Source organism: Perognathus longimembris, chromosome 2 (genome assembly GCF_023159225.1).
Source record: "Perognathus longimembris pacificus isolate PPM17 chromosome 2, ASM2315922v1, whole genome shotgun sequence".
NCBI lineage: Eukaryota > Metazoa > Chordata > Mammalia > Rodentia > Heteromyidae > Perognathus > Perognathus longimembris.
In genome coordinates, this window is record NC_063162.1 from 56,363,721 (window position 1) to 56,379,841 (window position 16,121).

The 16,121-nt window shown below is 37.2% G+C and overlaps 1 protein-coding gene across 7 annotated transcripts in view; it reads left to right on the forward strand.

Annotated features, from left to right (window-relative positions):
- Ccser2 (coiled-coil serine rich protein 2) overlaps positions 1–16,121 on the forward strand; it is a 117,654-nt gene that overhangs the window by 11,100 nt on the left and 90,433 nt on the right. Inside the window, exon 1 of one of the 7 annotated variants that reach the window (XM_048339177.1) lies at positions 2,342–3,376. The exons of 5 other annotated variants lie outside the window; for them this stretch is intronic. The gene's annotated coding sequence lies outside the window, so the exon portion shown is untranslated. Of the gene's footprint in view, positions 1–2,341; positions 3,377–11,185; positions 11,207–16,121 lie in introns of those variants that run through there. One more of the 7 variants, XM_048339179.1, reaches the window with a different exon arrangement.

The following is a 16,121-nucleotide window of genomic DNA, read 5'->3' on the forward strand; positions in this document are numbered from 1 at the left end:
ATAGGAAGAAGCACCTGATGCAGGAAGAGAATTAAAAGTAAGTGGTATCCATGAAACTCAAAAAAATGTTTTAGGAAGGAAGGAGGGAGTGATGAACTATTATACCAGATTGTTAGATCTACAATATGAAAATTATTGGTGAGGTTAAATGGTAGGTATTTTTCTAGTGTATTTGTATATATACCACAAATTTATGGTGAATGGAGTGATCTAATAGAGAAAAAAGTTAAAAGAATCATTGCTTTGAAACAGAAACAGTTTCATCCTAATGTATTCAGCCAGTGTCCATCATTATCACATATATATCACAAGTATTTCCCTTGCTCTCTCAAATTAAGACAGTGGCCACACTTTTTAAAAGAGAATGGTTGCATTTTCATTAGTTAAAAATCATAGTTTTTATAGGTAGGTAAATTTTTTTTTTAATTGTGTGGTTTGAACTCAGAGCTTTGCACTTGGCTAGGCAAGCATTCTTCTCTTGAGCCACACCTCTAGCCTGTTTTGCTTTAGGTTATTTTTTCAGATAGGAACTCAAGCTTTTTTTTTCATGCTGATCTTTGAATTTCCTAATCTCTATGAGTGTCTGGGATTATATGAGTGATGTATACCTCTGGGCTTAGGTAGTCATACTTTTAATGAGTTATTTGTAAATGAGTTAAATAGCATGCTGTTACTTATTCTCAGCTGTTTTTCACATTGCTTAACCTGTTGTGGATTCCAAGTTATGCTATGGTAATCTATCTGGTAGTAGACTTAAAAAAATTGAAGTATAGTGAACTAGTTTTTTTGGGAATTGCTCTGTTAATCACCTCTTCCTTTTTTCCCCTAATACACCTGAGACTTTTACTGTAATTTTTTGTGATTATTGTCAGTATTTTGCTGTGAAGCAATTTAGTCCTCATTCTCCACTTTTTCTTCCATTAGCAACTGATCCATGTTCTTAACCTTTGATTTTCTGAATCCAGTCTGTCCTATTATTATTGCAAAAGTCTCTGTGACTCCTTCTTGTCTATAGAAGTTTGACTCCCTCACTCCCTTCTTAATCTCTCACTCACCTTCCGCCCACACAGGGAATGTGGAGTGCTTTGCCGAGGATTTTAAAGTACTCTGGATGTATAGGATAAAGGTCAGATTCCTTATGACTGTACATACAGTCCTCCATGAACTCCCTTGTCCTTGTCTTCTGTCATGGTTCCAGGAAGATGAGAATCTGGACATGTCTATGCATGCATCTCTATTGCACATCTATTTTTTTCCCTAGACCTATCATTTATCATCTTAGCTTTCTCATTAAATCATTTTGTCTCCTTAAGAGCTCAGTATAGATATTTCCTCTTCTAGGAAATATGCTAGGCATATTTTTTTCTGCCTTTTTCAACTGTCCCTCATCTTGTTTTGTTACCTGTCTTCCTGTAACACTGTACAGTTTATAACTTGCTAAATTTTACTCTATTGGTTTTCATGACTAGTCTTTCTTACCCCCAGCGTAAGATAACTCTGTAAGTTTTTCTTGAATGAATGATTGAATAACACAGGTAATTACTCACTGTTGACCTGGTTTTGATTGATATATTTAGTTGAGCATTTATATCATTTAGTTTGCACAATTTACACAGCAATTCAAATAACATTCTTAAGGGCATTCATACCCTGGTGAATCTTAGGCAGTTAATATTTTGTTAAGTATTTACTGTTGTTAGGACATGGTGATATGTGTTGACAATTTTACTGTATTTTCTAAATCTCTGGATTTCCCTTCCCCCCCTGCCCCCTCTTCCCCCCCTTCCCCCTCTTCCCCCCCTTCCCCCCTGCCCCCTCTTCCCCCCCTTCCCCCCCTTTCCCCCTGCCTCCCCCCCCCACCCGCCCCCGTTCCTTTTTTTTTTTTTTTTGCCAGTCCTGGGCCTTGGACTCAGGGCCTGAGCACCTTCCCTGGCTTCTTCCCGCTCAAGGCTAGCAGTCTGCCACAGCGCCCCTTCTGGCCGTTTTCCATATATGTGGTGCTGGGGAATCGAACCGAGAGCTTCATGTGTAGGAGGCAAGCACTCTTGCCACTAGGCCATATTCCCAGCCCCTCCCCCGTTCCTTTTTTAAAAGAAAAAACTCTCTTTGTCTCTCTGTCTCTGACTCTCTTTGTCTATTTTGGTGCTGGTCCAGCCGCTTGAGCCTTTGTATACTGGGTCTGTATACTGACCCTTAGCTTTTTCTAGCACAGTACCACAGAGCCACATCTCCACTTCTTGCCTTTTTTTTTTGGTGGTTAATTGGAGATAAGAGTCTCCTGGACATTCCTTAGCTGGCTTCAAACTGCAATCCTTAGTAGCTTGGATTACAAGTTTGAGCCACTGGGCTTCTTTTTCTTTCTTTGATATTTCTATTTGTCTTTTGTCTTTTAGACTTCCTCCACTCTAAAATCTAGCATGTCTTACACCTCATTCCTTAAACTTGATTCCCCTCCTCACTTCTCTGTTAATGTTTACCACTGTCTTGTAATATACTTAAGTGTCTTGGTAATCTTTTTTGGTCTCACTTCTATATCTAATCAGTTTCTTAATTCTGTAATTCAACAGATTTTTTAAAACAATTTCCTGTGGTGCTTAATTGATAGTACTTGTGAGAGGCAGAATAAGAAAAGTTTATATAACTGATTCATAATACTGCTTGGTGAGCATAGTAAGTACAGTAACAGTGGAATATTCAGTGCATCATTAAAAGTCAGGAAAAAAAAGGGAAAGCAGGTTTCTCATCTACATTGCAACACAGCTGTCTTTTAGCAGATGAATCTTCTACAATTTATCTCAAGTCTGACATTGTCTACCTAGACTTAGCATAAGATCTTACAGGATAAAGGCTTGGTTCCATAAAACTGCTCCTCACTAAAGATGCCTTTTGCAAGTTCCAGATTGTGACCTGTGCTTATGATTGACCAGCTAGCTACAAATCATAGTTCACAGGAACCCCTTCTTGAGTTCATTTGCTCATAGAACTTAAGGGAGCATTTTATTATAAGAAACACAGTTTGTTATAATAGATGTCTAGCATGTAGGTGAATAAATAAAATAGCTGGTGAAAGAGATTTTATCCTGTCTTTGGCCAGCCCTCCCATCAGCAACCTAGAAGCTCTTTTGTAAACCTTGTTTTTTGGGTATTGAGGCAGATGACTGATTATATCCTTGGCCACTGGTGATTAGCTTAACCTTCAGCCCTTGTCCCTCCCTGGAGGTATGGTGGGTGGAGTTGGAAGTCCTAGTCCTTTAATCAAGGCTTGATCTTTTTGGAGACCAGCCCCCATCCTGAGGCTGTCTATAGATGTCCTGGGCTGCTTGGAAGAAGGAGTGTCCCAAGTTATTAGTTATCTTGTTAGATGAATGAACACATAGTCTTGTCACTGGTAATTCCACTGGATTAGGGGCAGAGACCATATATATATATTTTTTTTAAATTAAGAAAGTAAGGTTAAAGGATATATGAAAGAGATACATTCTTTATTCTATGGTAACTGTGATATTATGATGTAACAATACCCTTCACCATCTTCCTTTTTTTTTAAACTTCAATTTATTTTCCCTTCTCCCAACGTTTTGCTTTCGCTGCCTAGTTATTGAGATTGCATTTGTCCTTGTAGTTTGTAACTGTGAACCTTTTATATGCCCATATTACCGACACCCTCTTTCGCTTTGCCTTCTGAGACATAGCTCTTTCCTGTTTCTTTTTGATATTCATTTTTCTCAGTTGTCTTTACTGACTTCTCCGTATGTGTTCACTTCATTTTTCTGTCTGCTTAATGGTGATGCCAGTAACTCGGCTTCACAAATTGTAATTCTGGAATCAATTTAACATTCATTCTACTGTCCCTTATTTTTCACTAGTTATATACAGTTTTGTTGTTGGATCTATTCCTTCTCCCTTTTCTCAGGCTGGGTGTAATGTCCTCCATAAAAGTCATCTGCCTGATCTTGGCATCCTATATAATATGTGTTCTGGAAATGCATGTGTTAGTTTGACTATCCTAGAATATAGTACTGGAACCCCAGGGCTAATAGTTTTGTTGTATTAATACTTTAATATCTGTTAACTTTGATTTGCAAAATATTTGTTAGACACATTGCTATAAGATACCCTTTTTGCAAGAAACATAACGACTAGGAATATTACTTGTTAAGATTACAGGGAAAAATGGAAGGGATATATGGAAACAGGTCTAGCTGGGAGAAATGCTATAAATAATCTTATAGGGCATTTTCTCAAGGATATTGTTAAAGGTTTGCGAATAACACTTGGCACTTACTGTCCAAATACCTTTAAAAAGCACAATTAAACACAGAAAGATTATGATAATGTGAATAGACAAAAACATGAGTTTTAGTGTGGGAAAATTTAAGCTAATGTATTTGAGTAGTACTTTGAAGAGATGTTGATTGATACTCAAGAGGAACTCATGTAATTATTGCATGTTACTGGTATAATGTACTGAAATTTAAGATGTGAAACCTAAGATCGTCTAGCATGCTTTATAAGAACAAGCAGTTGGGTCTTAAAAATTATTATTTTTACCTATATAGTTGTAGAAGAGCTCTTTGGCTTCCAGAAATGTTTCTTGGTTTGCCAAGCATTACTGATTTGTGGCATTTAGAAACAGTACAGTATTGCAGAACAAAATAACAATTGAGCGTGTTGGCACATACCGGGTAGAGCACACTTATTATTCCAGCACTCTGGCGTTTGAGGTAAAGGATATAGAGTTCAAGGCTAGCTCGAGTTACATAGCAAAACCTTGTCTCATAAACAAAATAAACAACAATAGTAAAAAATCCTCTATGTTCTGAATACTTTAGTACTTATTTCAAAATAATTGGATTTATGTTTTGTGAATAGTTTGCACATGTTTTCAGAGTGAGTTGAACTTAGGTGTTTATGAGGATAGCAATAGATTTCCATCTAATACGATGTATGTATCATTTTGATTTGTATTAATCTGTCTAGAGCCTTCTCACAAAAGGAGATGAGGAAAAGAGGAAAAAGGCTTCACAGAGAACTGGCAAGGTGGACCAGCATAGATGAGTGGCACTTTGACCCAAGGGAGGGATGTATACTATGGCAAACAGTTTTGAAAGGACAGAATTTGGTCAGGGGTTCTTAGGTGCTTTGGTATAGTTGGAAGACAGGGTTTATTGAGTAGTGGTCACAGGGAACAGCTAAAAAGGAATTACAAACCAGATTTAGAAGGTTTTATATACTTAGCTACTTTTGCTCATTCGCTGTGTCTCTAGGCAAACAATACGATTTAAGTTTGAATTTAAGAAACAAAAACAAAATTATAACTGTAGGATTGTGAGGTTTAAATGAGGCAATTAATGCATATTCCTGACACACAGGTACTCGACAAATATCAGCTGCTGTTGTTTGCACTGTTTTAAGGTAATTTATACTTTGGAAAATGATCCACAAGGGATTTTAAGTAAAAGAGTGATATATATCTAAATGACTTGTAATTTTCAATATTAATTCTGGGGAATATAAAAAATGGGTCAAGGAGAACAAAAGAAGGCAAGGAATTAAGTAAGGCAGTTTATGCTAGAATACTAGTTAAAGGTGAAAGTTCTACACTTTAAAAATGTTGTAATGGAGAGGGTAGGATATCTCTTGAGAATATTTGCATATTGCCATGTGTATTGTATTCTACCACCTGGAGAGGTCAAAGTGGAGCTAGGAGAACTCACAGCAAAGATATGGTCATAGTGCCCAGCTGAATAAGACAAGAAGCACTGTAGTCTGTTGTCTCCTATTTCTAATTGGCCTGGAGAGGATGGCTAGTCTGTGCTCACTCACCACTGCCAAGGATTTATGGCTGAACTTGGCTGCCTCCTGTTTCCCAGATGGCAACTCTTAAGTAATGAGTTCAGAGCAGTAACTTTGAGAAGCACACTTGGGGATTCCAAATATCTGGAAGCCTTCTTGAGTGCAGGAGGGGACATGAAATAAACCACAAGTAGACCTCATTACCAAGTATGATACAGACCAGGAAATTATTCCTAAGAGATTGGAGTGACAACTGAAACTCACAGGATTGCATTATGTTTGGATTTGAGTCTCTGAATTCTGTCCTTTCTGAGTGAAGATCAGGCAGTAACAAGTGTAGACTTATGTAGGTTTTGTTAATTTTGTAGCTCAGGAACATTTTTTGTAACCTTCTTATGTTTTGGCATTTTGTACTTGGACATTTGGAAGTGTTACCATTTAATTGTTTGGTATAATGTATTTCTACCTTACAGTTTTTGGAGTACTTTATGAAATTCTCACTGAAAGCTATTTTCTTTAGCAAATTCAAGTGCAGTAGTTTTTGAAAAGCTACCTTTTTCAGTACCATGATTAATTTTTAACTTGTTTACTAAGTTAGGTGTTCTTTTCTTTCTTTAATAATTTTACTTAAAAATTCTTTGAAAATAGAGAACAAAGTTCTGTCTAAAATATGACGTGTGTTTTCTTGTCTCTGAGATGTTCTTTATATTGCATTTACCATTTGTAAGTATCAGTTAAGTATAATGTACTTTGATCATAAGGTATGGTTGATATCCAGATCTTAGCTTCAGATTCCATTTTACGTGTGTGTGTGTGTGTGTGTTCTTCCCCTTTCCCCCAGCAGTACCAGGTTTGAACTCAGAGCTTCATGCTTGCTAGGCTGGTGGGAGGCTTAGCCATGCCTACACTCTGGTTTTCATTGATTATTTTTCAGATAGGGTCTTGCTTCCTACTTGGGCATGTGCTTGAGTTGAGATTTCCTATTTTAGACTTCCTGTCCTTGTTGGGATGCCTGGTGTGTGCCACCTTGTCCAGCTTTCTACCATGGTGATGGAGTCTCATATATTCTTTTGTCTGAGCTGACTTGAACTGTCTGTGATCTTCCTCATCTCAGTTTCCAAAGTAGCTAGGATTGTAGGCATGAGCCACAGGTGACAGCTTTATTAATCATGTTTTATAAAATTATAGTACTTGTGTTATTGAAGTAAACAAGATTTGGGGATTGAGTAAGGATTTATAGACATTTTTACTTGTTTATCAGACACTCCTTGATGTTATATCTTGTTTGCTACTGAATTAGAGAAGGACTTCCTGCATATTTCTATGTCCAAGGTCAAAGAGAGTAGCTTTTATTATAGCTGCATCCTAACATATTTACATTTGTAGTCTATATTTCTTCACTCAGTAGCTTTTATTGCTGTTGATGCCTTTTCTGTATTGAGCTAGTATTTAGGAATATAAAAAGTATTTTGTGTTTTGTGTCCTCAGGGAGTTCTTTGTCTGGTAGAGACAGTAGAACACAGGCAGACATGCTTTTAAAAAGAAAATAGTGGGATGATTACTACACTAAAAGAGCTCTAGCTATACTGTCTGAGCATGTAGGAGAAACATCTAACTCCAGCAAATATCACATGAATTTGCTAATTCATATAGTAAGTCTTTATAGTGAGAGTTACTGCTATGTATTACATGAGAAAAGAAATTATGAAGCTGAAAGGAAGCAGCAGTCTGATACAGATTAGGATGCTGGACATTGCAGAGAATGGAGTTGAAATAAATACTAATGGGAGATTATAGTACTCACCTGTTATAATCCCTCCGCTTTATAAGGTGTGTTGTGTATACTTTTTGTTTTCTTGATGGAGACAGATGGCTGGAATGTGTTGAGTTGAAAGGAATTAAACTTATTTACCATGAACAAGAGAATGCAGTCATTATATTAGATGCATATACTATGAAATTTAAACAAATCAAGGGGAGGGATTAGGGTGGGAAGGATGGGGAAAATTATGAAAGGAGTGTCATTGATGAAGATGCATTGCACTTATAAACTCATTTGTTGAATTGTAATTCATTTGTGCAACTATTTAAAGATAATAAATCATAATTAAAAAAGAAAAAATCGAGTATGAGTTGCATTTTTAAAATTATTTAGGGCTGAGGTATAGCTTAAGTGCTGAGAGTGCAGTTCTTAATTCAAGTTTCAGTATATATACATATATAGTGTATATATACATATATATGTATGTATGTATATATATATACACATAAAATTTCATCATCAGAGAAATGTTGCAACATCAAGAATATACAAAAACTATTTCAACAATATCTAGATTCACTGGTTAATCTTTTTTTCTTGCTATTTTCATATAATTTGCCTTCTCCCTACCTGGTCAGTACTGAGATTTGAACTCAGGGCCTTGTACTTTATCATTGACTGTCTTGTATTTATATATGTGTGTGTGTGTCATTATGTATCTATATTTGTAGATATAGATATATGATGTCTATGTGTCATATTCCCTAAGTATTTCAACATATATTTCCTCAGGATAGATTTTTTTTTTCCAGTCTTGGGGCTTGGACTCAGGACCTGAGCACTGTCCCTGGCTTCTTTTTGCTCCATGTTAGCACTCTACCACTTGAGCCATAGTGCCACTTCTGGCTTTTTCTATATATGTGATGCTGAGGAATCAAACCCAGCGCTTCACATATGCAAGGCAAGCACTCTACCACTAAGCCACATTCCCAGCCCTAGGACAGAATTTTTAAAAGAAAACAGTACCATTGACTTCATTGGATTAACATTGATATAAAAATTTAATCTCCCATGTGTACTTCATTTGATCTAATCTCCTTTATATATTTTCTCCTTCCAGTAGGGGGAAGTTTCAATACCTTTTAAAGAACAAAAATGAATCATGAGTGATTTTTGTTTTGTATAGATTTTCTATTAATGATCTAGAAAAACTCATGGAGACTGAGATTTGGATTCCTATTTGGTCCTACCTATCCTGTCCTCTTATCTTTATCATTTTAGAAAATGATAGCACCATTTGATTATTTTTCAAGTCAGAAACCTGGGAGTTATTCTTGATTTTTCACATTCCTTAATTCTGGGTTTACCCCATCACCAAGTACTCTCAATTTTATCACCTTCATATGTCTTGAAAGTCTTCTATTGCTTTCTATCCCATTCACTTCAGCTTTGCTAGTCCATAATCTTTCTTTCTTTCTTTTTTTTATTTTTTATTTTTGCCAATCCTGGAGCTTGGACTCAGTGCCTGAGCACTGTCCCTGACTTCTTTTTGCTCAAGGCTAGCACTCTGCCACTTGAGCCAGAGCTCCACTTCTGGCCTTTTCTATATATGTGGTGCTGAGGAATCAAACCCAGGGCTTCATGTATACGAGGCAAGCACTCTTGCCAATAGGCCATATTCCCAGCCCCATAATCTTTATTATATTGACTTCTACCTAGCTTTTTAACTGATTTCCCTGCTTTCAAGTTTTCTTCCTTCCAGTTCATTCTTGTGACAGTCACAGTGATCTTTTAGGAGTATAAATCAGATCTTGTCACTCCTTCTTACACATTCAGAGGTTTTCTAAAGTACCAGAGTGCTCTGCATGGTCCTCATTGTTTAGCTCACAATTAAATTATTCTGTTTAATTTCTTCATTTGTAAAATATGGATTATACTGATTTCATAAAGTAGTTATGAGCAATGAATGAACTAATATATACAAAGTGCTTAGGTGATTTTGTAGAGTTATAAAAGTTGCTGCTCTTACAGCTGCTGCCATCTTTTCCTACCATGTTAAATGCCACTGACTTAGCTTCTGATGTCCTTGTCCTTTCCTCTCTGTCTTAAGTTGGGCAAGCTATTTAATCTCTTTAAATCACTACTTCTTCAGCTGTGAAAGGGAAACCTGTACCTATCTTGTAGTTGTATGGGGTTAAGATATAATTCTTGTAAGTGGCTTGGCATAATTCTATACATACACTGTACTTGATAAAAACTAGTTCATGTCATTAAGGGCCCTTACCATCATGTTCTCCTTGTCCTCAGTGGGGAAAATTAGATCTTTCTACGCTTCTGGTCTCACAGAAGAGGTTGTAGTCTTGATCATGGAGTCACTAAAAACAGCCTACTTTTTATGGGTGTTCTGTGTGTGAGATTTTGGCCAGAGCCAGCCTTAGGAAGTCGTTCATTTATGGTACTGTATGCCAGATTTTGTGCAAGATGCTGACTTAAAAACAATAACACACATCTTTTATTAAGCTATTAATATACTATAGATCTTTTCATTATAATTTTGAAGATTTTTAAAAAATTATTTTTGCCTGTACTGGGGCTTGAACTCAGGGCCTGGGCTCTGTCCCTGTGTCTGTGCTCAAGGTTACTGCTCTACCACTTGAGCCACAGCGCCATTTCTGTTTTTTTTCTGAGTAGTTTATCTGCTGATAAGAGTCTCAAGGACTTTTCTGTCCAGGCTAGCTTTGAATGTAATTCTTAGATCTCAGCTTCCTGAGTAGCTAGGATTACAGGTGTGAGCCACTAGTGCCTGCTTAATTTTGAAGTTATTTATGTTGCTCCTGTCGAAGTTATTGTGTTCCCCATGATCTTGTTGATTGAGTTCACTCATATTACTTAGTAAGACCTAGCCCTACTTCCTCTAGCACCACTGAGCTGCAGGCAGTGTTTCTATACTCTGCAGGTTCAGCCAGTCTTGACTAAGGTATGTGAGTGAGGCCTGCAATTAGAATGGCTGCAGTGTTTCTGGACCACAGCCCTGAGCAGTTTGCTAGGGCTGCCACCTTCTTGACTCATCACCTGTAAGTCAGAATCTCTGCCTTTTTCTTAGCATTTTAGTTCTTAGAATAGAACTGGAAGCTTGTCCTCACTATATGCTTTATTTTTAATATTCTCTTTGAGCCCTTTCCCTGAAAGAAAAAGCACTGAAAATTAAAAATCCAAACTGACAAATGATGTGCTTCTGTATTCTCTGAAGTTACTACCTTTAAAAAAATTTCTTTGGGGCTGGGGATATGGCCTAGTGGCAACAGTGTCTGCCTCATATACATGAGGCCCTGGGTTCTATTCCCCAACACCACATATACAGAAAATGGCCAGAAGTGGCGCTGTGGCTCAAGTGGCAGAGTGCTAGCCTTGAGCAAAAAGAAGCCAGGGACAGTGCTCAGGCCCTGAGTCCAAGCCCCAGGACTGGCCAAAAAAAAAAACAAAAAACAAAAAAACAACAAAAAAAAATGTCTTTGAAATAATATTCTGTTTTCCAACTCCATTTCCTCCTTAAATGATAGAAAATGAATGGAAAGGACCTAGCATACTAGGATTGTCCAAGTGAAATAGGGATGGTGATAACTTTTATTAAGGGAAACATCAAATGAAGTAAGTGATCAGAAACATAGCATGTTCATGTGGACCTTGACAAGCTGACATTTTCATTCTTTTTTGTTGTTGCTGTTTTTTTTTTTGCCAGTCCTGGGACGTGAACTCAGGCCTCTGTACTGTCCCTGGCTTCTTTTTGCTCAAGGCTAGTACTCTGCCAACTTGAGTTGCAGCTCCACTTCTGGCTTTTTCTATATATGTGGTGCTGAGGAATCGAACCTAGGGCTTCATGTACACAAGGCAAGCACTCTTGCCACTAGGCCATATTCCCAGCCCCAACATTTTCATTCTTGAACCTGCTATAGTTAGGTTCATTTTTTTTTCCTTTTTGCTACAGTCATTGTTGTCTCTGTTATAACCTCTTTACCCCTTTCTTTTTCTTCTTTTAGTCTACTATAGTGAAATCAGCTCAAATTATTTTTCTGTTCTAATTGGAAATGTTTTGTTAATGTAATTTCCCATAGTAAAGCCTGGATTTCTTAATAAGGTCCATAAGGCCCTCTGCTGGCTACATTTTTCTCCAGTGTTCTCTTATCTGGATACATTTCTTTGAATGTTATTCTTTCTTTATTCAACTGCTAATAGCTTTCTCCAAAGATGCATTATACTAGTTCCACACTTTTGTTTATGCTTTTAACTTGGGCTGTAGTACTTCGTACAATTAGTGTTTTTAATTAGTATTGACGCGTACTTTTTGAGGTTGAGCTCAAGCATTGACTCCTCTATAAAACCATGTATGCTATCTTCCGCTCTCAACTAAACGCTTTGCTTTGTGTCTCCATCTGCTGGCCATTGTATTTTACAATATCTATTATAGCATTGCATTGCCCTTTCCTTGTCTGCAGAGCTTTTTCTTTGCATTGGAATATCTTATTTGTACCTTTCAACTCAGAGCTAGAGTCATAATAGGCTTTGAATAAGTTTTATTGACTGAATGTGTTTTAAGTCACTGATGTAAAGGAGAGCTTTCCTTTCTTTACCAAATTGCAAGTTTCTTATAGCAGATACTGTGTTTTATGTTGTTTACTCTTCAAGATCTTGTCTTATAGTTGCATAATAAAACACTGTTAATATTAACTTGAAGTGGAGGTATGGAGTGGAGTAAGTGGGGCCTTCCTGCCAAGAAGTTTTTGTGTTAGTCCAGATCACAGAAAGAGTACTGATAGATTTGATGTGCATCATGTCTTATGTCATCATTAATATATAATTACCTACGTTGTGCTCAACTTTAGTTACTCTGATATTTGGCAAATCAACTTGATCCCCTAGTGAGATTCTTGAAATTAATTGTATTAGCTAGTTTTTAGGATTCAAAAATGAAATAGTCTGGGTGTCTTTTTAAGCATTATGTGAGTAGTTGTCTAAAATACCCAAACTTGAGCAGCTACAACCTTTAACCATTGCATTTTATCAGAGTGCCTGGGATAGGGTGGGGCAAGGAGAGAAAGGACTTGAAAATGAGTAAGAGGACACATGCACACGCACACACACACTCACACACACTCACACACACACGCATGCCCGTGTATACATACATATATATTCTATCTCTTTTTTCTATGGAAGCATTGTGATTAGGGGTTAGTTGTATTTCAAAGGAGTTATGTGTAGTTTCTTAAACATAATGAGTAGAGAAAAATCTGATTAACCTCCAGCATATTTATTACTCAGCTTTTAGTAGTTACCAGTTTTATCACTATAAATTAGCAGATCTAGAGGCTTTGGTACATTTAGATTCAGTTTGTTTAGGCAAGTATATTTCGTGGTGCTTCTGTGTGTTTCTTGTCTTATAAGGGGATGTCAAAATCGATTTGAGTTTCAGGGGTCTAATGGAATTCACCTAATGGATTTAGTTATCATTGGTGATTGCTACTTAGACTAGTTAATTCATTAGAATTTATGAAGTAATTTCTATATTTTTCCATTTTTTTGATTCTATAAAGAAAAATTTTTCTTGCCAGCTGGTTGATAATCTTAAAATAGGAGCGTAGCAGGATAGATGATCACTTCTTGTAATAGTTTGTAGAATTGTTGTTTTGGCAAGTTGTCTTATTTGATGCAATTAATATGAAGACTCAAAAGTTTTAGAGAAACTTAAAAATTGAATTATAAGCCTACATAAAGCCAAGTGTATAAATCTTCATTGACATACCTTTTGGTGTTTATATATATCATTCAGAACAAGTTGTAGACTCATATCAACACCTTAGTCAATCCCTTTTCCATCAGCTCCTTTCCAGAGAAACTTTACCCAAGGATTCCTAACATGTGAACCCTGTATCAGCAGTTTAACCCCCAACCCCCAGGGTCTTGCTAGAAATATATTTTCTAAAGTCCTCCCCTTACCCAAGGATTCCTAACATGTGAACCCTGTATCAGCAGTTTAACTCCCAACCCCCAGGGACTTGATAGAAATATATTTTCTAAAGTCCTCCCCGCACATTGACTCTGAATCTCTGGGGGTTAAACCCCAGAAATCTTATTTTAACTAAGTCCTTCAGGTAATTCTGATACACGCATTGTCTGTTCACTAGTGGCTGTCTTGTAACTGCTATGATTATAATTAGCTTAACTTATTCTTTTCCTTTACCTCACATAAATGGGTCAACTGGACATTTTTCATATTTTATCCTATTTCCTCCAGATGGCAATGGATTTTTTCCCAGTGGACTTGGAGCAAGAGGACTTGCTGTTCCTTCCCCAGAATTAAAAAAGGCCTTTGTGTTTGTCTCAGGGTACCCTCTGATTATGTCATACATGCCAATAGCATTGAGAAGAGAGATTTTTTTCTGTGCTCCTTTTTTTTTTTTTACAAGTTACTTTGATCTCTGTCTGAGTAAAAATTAAGTTGTAGTTAGAAGACAGAAAAGGTAAATTGACCAGACAATGAGCTCATGTTATTTGGGAGGCTAACATCTGCAGGATCAAGTTTTAATACCAGCTGGGTAGAAAAGTGTCTGAGACCCCATATCAACCAATAGCTAGGTTTGGTGGAACAAGCTTATCATCATGGGAGGCTGACATTGGGAGGATTATAGGTCTAGTTCAGCCTGGGCAGAAATGTTCACTAGATTCCATCTTAGTGGAAGAAGCTGAGTTTGGTGGCATGCCCCTCTCATCCTGGCTATTGTGGGAAACATGAAATAGGAGGATTATGGTCCATGTATGTACCAGGACAGGCACAGAGACCGTGTCTCAAAAATAACCAGTGCAAAAAGAGCTAGGTGCATGACTCAGTGGTAGAACATCTGTCTAGCAAGCATTAGGTCTTAAGTTCAAACCCTAGACCAACACCAAAAAGAAAAAAGGAAAGGAAAGGTCGATGCTCTGTCATGGAGCACAGTGTACCCTTTTCAAAACCATGAAAAATCTGGAATGAAGTTTGACTGTTTTTAAGTCTTTGCTTTGGCCAGAGATATTCCTTTTCACTAATTTAACTGCCATAATAAAGCCTTTGAATAGGCTTATGCCACAGATGACAGCCAGGAAAAAACAGAAAAGGGAATATGGGGGAAGTAGTTGAATAATACAAGTTAAAAAATCATTTCAAATTATGATGTAGATTTCTGAATGTGAATGTGAATTTAAGAAGTGACTACTTTCATCTATGTGTCATTAGCAATGTTGTTCAGCTAACTGCTCTTGGACTCAGAAATGAATTTATACCTATTTAAATTGCTAAAATGCAGGCACTTCATAACCTCCTAAAAAGATATTTGGAAAGCTAAATAAAGAAAATGAGTGGGTTACTTCTCAGAGGATAAGGTAATGGATATGAAAGGAGTGAAAAAGTGACAGGCCTTACAGTTCCTTTGCAAAACTTCTCCTTTAATCAGTACCTTGGCCCTTTGAAGTTTTTATGCTTTTGCTGTATAACATACCGTCTCCAGTTCCACCCTTCACTCTTATCCTAGTTTTAGAATATTTTATTCCTCTGTCATAACGGTAATCTACATTGGCCCTGGAATCAAGTAGACTTGAACCCAAATGCTGTCTGGCAGTTTATGAACTTGTGGCCATTTATGAACTTATTTTAGCCTTTGTCTACCTTGATTTGTCCCGGTAAACTGGGATGAACTCTACCTTATGTCATGAAAGGTAAGGTGGTAAGCATAGATAGTACTTAGCCTGTATGTGGAGCCAGCACTAGGGGTTATATCTCATTAAGACCTTTACAATAGCAGCTGTGACTTAGTCTCTTCCTTTTAATACACTCTCCCAGTACATATTTTGAGAAGTGTGTGTGTGTGTGTGTGTGTGTGTGTGTGTGTGTGTGTGATTCTCTGTCTGCTTCTGTGTGTGTGTGTGTGTGTGTGTGTGTGTGTGTGTGTGTGTGTGTGTGATTCTCTGTCTGCTTCTGTGTAGTTGAAGGGTATGTGGTGGCATTGATGGGAGAGCTCCTCTGGGGTTCTAGGCTTCCTGGTCTCCTTTTAGGTTGTCTTAAGTGTCTCCTGCTAGCCTCTTTTTGAGGGTGTCATACATTTTAAGGAACTTAAAGTTCTTCCTCAACTCAGCCAACAGTAGACTTTTGGTATGCATGGGTCTATGAATTCCAAAAAGATCACCTTTGAGAAAAACCTACCAGTGCTCAGAATGTAATAGAGCTCAATGCTGTACTGCAGATACTTGATGCATTTTTTTCCTATAACACTGCTGCTCAACTTCCATTACAGACAAGAGATGCCTTTCAACAAATGTCAGATTTTCACTTCTATGGTTAGACCTATTAACTTGCACTTGCTTTTGGACTTAGTTAGACTTTTGGGAGGCTTATTATCACAAAATTAAGAGTAGGGAGATACTCAGATCACATAGTGATTTAAACTTTTGGAGACTGCGCTGTGCATTGCATGATAGGAAATTAAAATTTTTGTTTTTGAAATTTCTTTTGATTGACCCATCATTTCTTTGAGTG